We start from the raw sequence: 8,098 nt of genomic DNA on the forward strand, positions 1-8,098 counted from the left end.
ATTCCTCATCACTACTAGTCAAGAATTCAAAGATTCAATGTCAAAAATTGAATTCTGGAGGAATCTATCTATAGGCAGATCCTTCACAGTGAGGAGAAACTCTATCCACTGGGGGAAAAAAAAGTATTAAAATATGACCAGTAAAGGGGGGAGGCTCTGCTTCATATACAACAATGGCTATTCTTTATAGACAAATAGCTTATGCATAGATTTATTTTTAAATGTTGTTGCTAATAGATTTTTTAAAAATAATGAGTGTTTTTATTTCTCTTATAATTTAAAAAATGTGAACATTCTGTAATTCAGCTGTAGCCATTACTTCCAGGTGACTTCTTCATTAGCTTTCAATTCCCTTTTATACACCAGACTCTTGTTCCAGAAGGCAGTTAGCTTTTCATCATTCTTCCTGTCTAGATAATATCCAAAGGCAAATCCCATAGGGACAAGTACATGTACCCAGTGGTCACGCACAACCTGAAGTAAGTTCATCATGAATGCTGCGGCCTCGGAGCCAACAACGACCCCACAACAAAGGACAGCGGCTAGATTTTTTTTAAGTACTATAACAATTCTCATTCATTTGCTGATAGGAATACAAAATGATACAACCAATTTGAAGGACACTTTAGCAGTTTCTTACAGAACTAGGCCTACTCTTGAGGGGGTGGAGGGGAAAGAGATGAATTAGGAGTTTGGGATTAATCATACACACTGCTATATATAAAATAGATAACCCACAAGGACCTACTGTATAGCACAGGGAATGATACTCAGTGACTTGTAATAATCTATAAGGGAAAAGAATCTGAAAAAAAGACACACATATATATATCTGAATCACCTGGCTGTACACCTGAAATTAATACAATGTTGATTGTAAATCAACTATATTTCAATAAAAACATTTTTAAAAAAAGAAAAGAAACTAAGCCTACTCTTAACCATATGATCTGGCAGTCATGCTCCTTAGCATTAGCTGAAAACCAAATTAGCTGAAAATCATGTCCACATAAAAACCAGAACACGAATGCGTAATTGCCAAAACTTAGAAATAACCAACATGTTCTTCAATAGGTGAATAAACAAAGTATGGCACATCTGTGTGATTGTGTATTATTCAGCATAAGAAGAAATGAGCTCTCAAGCCACGAAAAAACATAGAGGACTCTTAATCATAAATGCATATTGCTAAGTCAAAGAAGCCAGTTTGAAAAGACTACCTGCTAGATGATTCCAATTACGTGACACCATGGAAAAGGCAAAACTATAGAGACAATAAAAAAGATCAGAGGTGGGCTTCCCTGGTGGTCCAGTGGGTCCAGACTCCACATTTCTACGGCAGGGGTGCAGATTCAATCCTGGTCAGGGAAGTTCCACATGCCCTGGGAACAAAGGAACAAATCAGGAAAGGACTATTCAATCACTCATTGGCAGATAAGGTGAGAGTAAGAACCCTAAGGAAGAATCACAGCCTTTTCACCTACACTGGCTATTAAAGCTTACATTTTGGGAATTTCCTGGTGGTTCAGTGCTTAGGACCTGGTGTTTCACTGCCAGGCTGGGTCCAATCCCTGGTTGGGGGACTAAGATCCCACAAGCCCCGCAGCACAGCCAAGAATAAAAATAAATAAATATATAAATACAGCTTACTGGACTTTCCTGGAGGTGCAGTGGTTAAGAATCCACCTTCCCATGCAGGGGTCACAGGTTCAATTCCTGATTAGGGAACTAAGATCCCGCATGCCACGGGGCAACTAATCCCACACCGCAACTATGGAGCTCGAGTGCTACAAAATAAAGAGCCCGTGAGCCACAACTAGAGAGAAGGCACACGCCACAGTGAAGATCCTGCATGCCACAGCTAAGACGCAGTGCAGCCAAAAATAAAACAAATAAACATAAATAAATAGAGTTTATCTTTTGAAGGAATGTAAACCCATTGACATAGAATGAAAATAAGCACTTTTAATTCATTACAAGTCAGTTGGGTTGCTTTAGATTAATTTAGTCTTCACATAAAAAAAATCTTCAAACTGACTTAGATTGAAAGGACATCTCTGATCATTTTAATTAGTTTTTTTTTTTGCCAACACAGAATTTAATTTGCTCTATAGACATTTGCATTTTACCTGTCCTCTCCAGATGTACTATCAACTTCCCAAGAAGATAGCTAAAAGTTGATTTTTCTTAAGGATTTTAAAAATACCTTTCAAGCCTTTTTGGTTAACTTTTCAAAAAGCCCAGGAGGATCCACCTATGTGGCATAAGTTTAGGGACATTTCTGCCCAATTCATAAGTTTGCCCACCTGCTCTAAAACCGCAAAGACCTTGCTCAGGAAACAAAGAGCTTTTTTCTGTGCTTAGACAAGGCTCAAACGGGCACATCCCCAGAGAAAAGTAAAGCATCTATTTAAATCCAATCGAAAATATTCTCTTCCCAGGTGCTCTCATCTCTACTCAATTTCTTCACTACTATCAAAACACAGATGACTCACAACACAGATGATCTCCAGCCCAAACCTCTGTCTCCTCAGGCTTCAAACCTGATTATACAACTGGCAAGTTTGTCCTCTTAGGATTCTTAAAGGCGCCCAAGCTTAATGAATTCAAGGTCTCATCATTCCCCATACCCACCAATACTCCTAACCTGGTTTTCTTCCTTGGTTCCCATCTCAGTGAACTAGTCATCCAGTAGAACCAACCTCAAAGCCAGAAGTGACCTCCCTGCACCTCCGTGCCCAATCTATCCCCCAATTCCGTCAAAACTGTCTGTTCCTCTACGTCTTCTTCACCCCCTTTACCCAAACTTTGTCTATTTTAATAACCTCCTAACAAGTCTACCTGTATCCCTTCTAACCACAAACAAACTTATTCACCACATTACAGCAAAAGCAAAAATATAATATGTACTATACCCATCTGTTGTTGCTCCATTGCTAAGTCAAGTCCAGCTCTTTGCGGTCCCATGGACCGCAGCACGCCAGGCTTCCCTGTCCTTCACTATCTCCTGGAGTTTTCTCAAACTCATGTCCATTGAGTCGATGATGCCATCCAACCATCTCACCCTCTGTTGCCCCCTTCTCCTCCTACTCTCAATCTTTCCCAGCATCAGGATCTTTTCCAGTGAGTCAGCTCTTCATCAGGCGGCCAAACTATACCCCTTTGACCCTTCACTATTACAGAGCCTTTATATATACTATTTTCCTGACTTGAATCACTCTTCCCTTCTTGATAAGTCTGACTCCTTCACATTTCTGTTCAAGTATCATTTTACAGGGAAGCTTCCCTTGGCTTTTACAACCAGGTCTAGTCCCCTGTCTCCTAGCAATTTGCATATTTTTTTCACAGTTATCCTCAAGTTGTTATCTTACATTTATTTATTTTGTTATATTGTGTCTCTCACTAGTTTCTCTCATGGCTTCATAAAGGCATGAATTTGTCTAATTATTTTCTCCCTATTGTATCCAAACAAATAGCATAGTGTCAGGCACATAGTAGTTGCTCATGAAATAGTCACTGGGTAAATAAATGCATAAACTAAAATATAAATAACCAATCAAATTCTTTCCCCAAAATAAAGTTTTTATGATAGATGCCAACCAGAAGGAGAATGAAAAAAAAAATGCCTGGCACATAATAGGTACACAACTTTGTAAAAATTCACCTACTTTAAAACTTTCATAGAGCCAATATCTACAGCCTGTTACTCTATGCATTCATGGTGAGCAGAACTAAAGCAATGCAATTTGCTTTCAGGATGCTAAGAATGAAGTGTTTTTGTCTGTTTCTGCTTCCCAAACACGCTTTGCTTTGTATAAATTTACTGTGACTACACAAGACAGATCAGGCCAAATGCAGGAAAGAGTTGCAAGGATTCCCATTTTGCAAGTTGGGCACTATGCCTGGAAGGGATGAAATTTAGGTCTTCCTGTTAAATGGATACCCAGCTGCCTAGTCTTAAGACTCAGATAAAGAATATCTACTAGAAAGAGAACCATCCCTAAATATGGGCCAGAGAATTCAAGATTTCAAGTATAGCTTCCTCACTGTGTGAGTGAGCCACTCAAAGGGACAGAAGATGAAGTGCCTCCATGAGTTCAGTTAAGGACACAGCCCAATAAGGAAAAGCTGCGGGGCTTATGATTGTTTTATAAAACAGTGTGAAGAGAAGTGTTTGGCACTCGTTTGCACATGACAGACTCACAATAATTCATTTCTTTAAATATGAAGCCCCAAGTCACCCCATCTAAAATTATGTTTCCTACCAACATTGCTTAGTAACTGTACAGAGGAATGAGCCCTGGCCTGGAGGCAGCATCCACATCACATATCTCCTGAGATAATGACTCCCTCTCTCTCGCCTTTGCAAAAATCCTGCTCAAGACACTTGGGTTCTTGTCCCATTTCTCTGGCACTAATTAGCTTCAAGGCTCTCACACAGTCTCAATTCTTCACATATAAAATGAGAAGACTGTATTTTTTTTTTTAAGGCTTTAAACTTCCTTCCAGTTCTAAATTCTTTGATTTGTTCCCGAAACTCTGCCAGTGGATTGGAGTGTTAAGTCACCTACTTGGTCTCCGGAGCCGCAGGAGCATTGTAGAGGCTCCCTGTTCTTTGAGAGGGTTGGTTCACAGGAGGAATTCACGGACTGGAAGGACTGTTCTGAAGCTCCAGTTCTTCGGCCATCTGATGCAAAAAGCCAGCTCATTAGAAAAGATCCTGATGCTGGGAAAGGCTGAGGGCAGGAGAAGAAGGGAGTGACAGAGGATGAGATGTTTAGATAACATCACCGACACAATGGACATGAATCTGAGCAAACTCCAGGAGATAGTGAGGGACAGGGAAGCCTGACATGCTGCAGTCCGTGGCAGTGCAAAGAGTCAGACACGACTTAATGACTGAACAACAACCACAAGGAGAGTGAGCAGAGGAGAAACCTGTCCTTTCCTCCCAGGAACGCAAGCAGCCTCCAGCCTGGGCTGACTGAAGGGCTGGGGCGGGCGGAGAAAGCAGGCAGGGCACAGCCACCGTGACGGTGAGGAGTTTCGCCCCCAGAAGGCACTGGCCAGGTTTCGCTTAACCACTGCTCTGATCTCAGCAGGTCGGCCGCTGGCTTCACAGGCCTCCCTTCTGCAGCTGTGCCTCACAAGACTCCCTCGAAGAATATCAGGCCTCCCACGGCATATTGTCATGTTTACTGTGCAGCTGGACCTGCATTTAAAGAAAAAGAACATGTGTCCTCCCCAGTAACCCTCTCGCAGGGTTATGCTGCAACAGAAAATATCTGAAGCAAAGGGAAGTAGCTGCACAAGAAGGACATTTTCAAACAAGAGGCATAAATTCAAGCCACCTGAATTACTTTGTGTTTCTGTCCCCAGTAGAGAAGAGAGAGATTCCTTGTTTTATTTTCCCAAATGGACTCTTGTCTCATTCAAAGCTTTACCCTGGGCAAGAAGATCACTGTCAACTTCTAGGTCTGTAGGAAGGTTTTGTTGGTTCACCTACCAGAAGAAGACTCTAAGTTCAATTTCTTTGCCTTGTTTTATAGACAATAAATATACTGCCTTGCTTAGCATACATTTTTCACAATGTAACCCAAAATGCTACGTGTCAAAATAATTTTCAAAGTTCGTTCTTTTAAACATACAATCTGAAATGTAGCAAGATGTCGTCAAAGTATAATTTGCTTAAGAATAATATTTTAAATTGAGATTTATTCTTGGCTATACTATACATTTGTCACTTCTTGGATAAACTTTTTTTGTTAACTCTATTCTGAATTATGTTTGTCAACTCCCTTCTGTTTTATTTGAATCAAAAAAACTGACTTTCACCTTAAACAGATATGACAAAAGGAATTTTTCTGTTTTGAAAAGTCAAACTCATTCTTCTACTGTCCTCCCCTACAACCTTACTTTGGGTATTTTTAGCATAAGCCAATCTTTCAATATTTACTTTATGTATGTAAATAACACTTGTTCCTTTTGGAAATGCTACCTACATTCCAAAAGAGCAGTGACTCTGATCACTTACTGCTGTCATTCAAGTCCTAAGCATTCTAATTCAAGTTCCTGGGTGACTGGAGACACCACCCTCATCCTATTGGATCTGTTATGAATAACACAAGAACAATGACACTTGTAATTACTGGCAGATAGCTTGTCATCCTCTTTGAAGTTCCCCAAAGCAAGATACCCCAAATATATGCTCAGAATTATTTGCTGGTGAGATTGCAAAGAAAACTTTAGCTTACTCCAAACAAAATGGCATTTTTTTTCCTTTATTTAACTTGAGTTACAATATTTCTCAAACACAGAGTGTAAAGACTCATACATGTAAATACATGAGCTGTTTGCTTGAAGGTGCCATCATAAATAGAAGCCAACTTGTAACAATCTCTGTTTCAAGAGAATTATTACTAATGTTGAAAACAGTCAAATCTCATCAAATAAAAATAGATTAATTTCCTTATAAGGCAAATATATTGTGTGTTTCAGTGATGATGACCCAAACACGATCGTTTCAAATTGCTTAAGATTTTGTGGAATCTAATGCCTAAAGTTCTATCTGCTTTCCAGCTTTCACATCCCCCTTACATTATAGATTAAATCTCATAATATTGTTTTGGAAGCTTTTGTCTACTTTCCTTCTGAATCCACATCCTATTTTTACATAGTAAATTTGTTGACAGTTTGATGTCCTAAACTCCATGCCTATTTTCATCTATCTCCATAGTAACTACACATTCCCCACAATGTTAAACTTTAGACCAAAGACAAAAATACATAGCCAAGAAGAAATCATTTTCTAAGTATTGACTTTCTGAGCCAGTCTAGTGTGTTTGCTATGAATGCCATAGCAAACATCTTTATATACATATCAGCATCTTTATATATGTATCAACATCTTTATATACATATCAACATCTTTATATACTTATCAACATCTTCATAATGGAATTACCTACGCCTTTTAAATTTTTGGTGGCATTTTTTGGAGAACTTATATAAAGTTGATATAGAAAATTGTGTATTCTCCCAAAGGATTGCTTAAGATGCAGTGGTAAAGGCAAAATAATTGCCTAGGCTGATATCCAAAGGGAAGGCAAATTATGAGGTCAGGTGTGGCTTCCCCGTGACTTGAGCAAAACTATTTCTTCCATCAAGGGAGTAATTCCCCTTCCCAGCAAGAAACTCACTGCCACTCCCCTGAGTCACGTGCAAACTCTGCTATTAGAGATGAAACACCAACTCACATCTACAAAAATAGTCTCATAATTTTTCAGTGTAAACATTTAATGCCACGATGATCTCATGGGTCTTTTGATAGTTATGGGTGACTGACTCCAAATGATGTTCAGCCAAGTGACAGTAATCCTGTAGACGCCCACCTCGAAGGGCTGACCACCCCTGCACAGAAACACATGCCTTTATGTGTCCATGTCCCCGGCACCTGTCATTATAATGTCCAGGTGCTATAACACACCAAACATACAACACAAGAGACCGCCAAAGGCTTCCCCAAACCACAGAGCCACGCTCTTGTCGGCAAATGATTCAGATAATTGCAGCGAAAATGACATCAACAAGGCTCATAAACTGAACTAATATTTAAAACTAATGTTGAACTGAAACAAATGAGGTTTTATTGTGTGGATAAAGAACATAAGATTCTGGCTTAGAATCATAGCATCCTGTAGTTGGAAAGTACCTTAGAGGTCATATAGCTCAGCCACTCACCTGATGCAGAAATTTCTCCTACGACATTCTTGACAAGGGGCCATTCAGCCTCTCCTTCTTCATGCCCAGTGCCCAGGAGTGCACTGTTGCTATAGTCAGAAGTCACCTTGCTGAAATTCCCACTCACTGATTTCTGTCTTCTAGAGTTTTTAAATCAGTTCCGCCTCTCCCTATACTAGCTAGTCGGCTTTTTAAAATATATAACAATGAAAATAAAAGCAATCATTTATTGAGTATTTACTATGTACCAGGCATTGTATTAAGTATTTTATATGAACTATATTATTTATTTAGAGATTATGAGTGTAAACTCTGGAGCCAAACTGTCTGAGTTAGAATTCCGGCTCTGCCAGTTCCT

General features: G+C 39.5%; 1 pseudogene; it reads right to left on the bottom strand.

The window, feature by feature from the left end:
* Window positions 1–238: 238 nt before the first annotated feature.
* Window positions 239–541, bottom strand: LOC139035465 (NADH dehydrogenase [ubiquinone] 1 beta subcomplex subunit 1 pseudogene; annotated as a pseudogene).
* Window positions 542–8,098: the final 7,557 nt, after the last annotated feature.

This window comes from Odocoileus virginianus, chromosome 6, assembly GCF_023699985.2.
Source record: "Odocoileus virginianus isolate 20LAN1187 ecotype Illinois chromosome 6, Ovbor_1.2, whole genome shotgun sequence".
Lineage (NCBI taxonomy): Eukaryota > Metazoa > Chordata > Mammalia > Artiodactyla > Cervidae > Odocoileus > Odocoileus virginianus.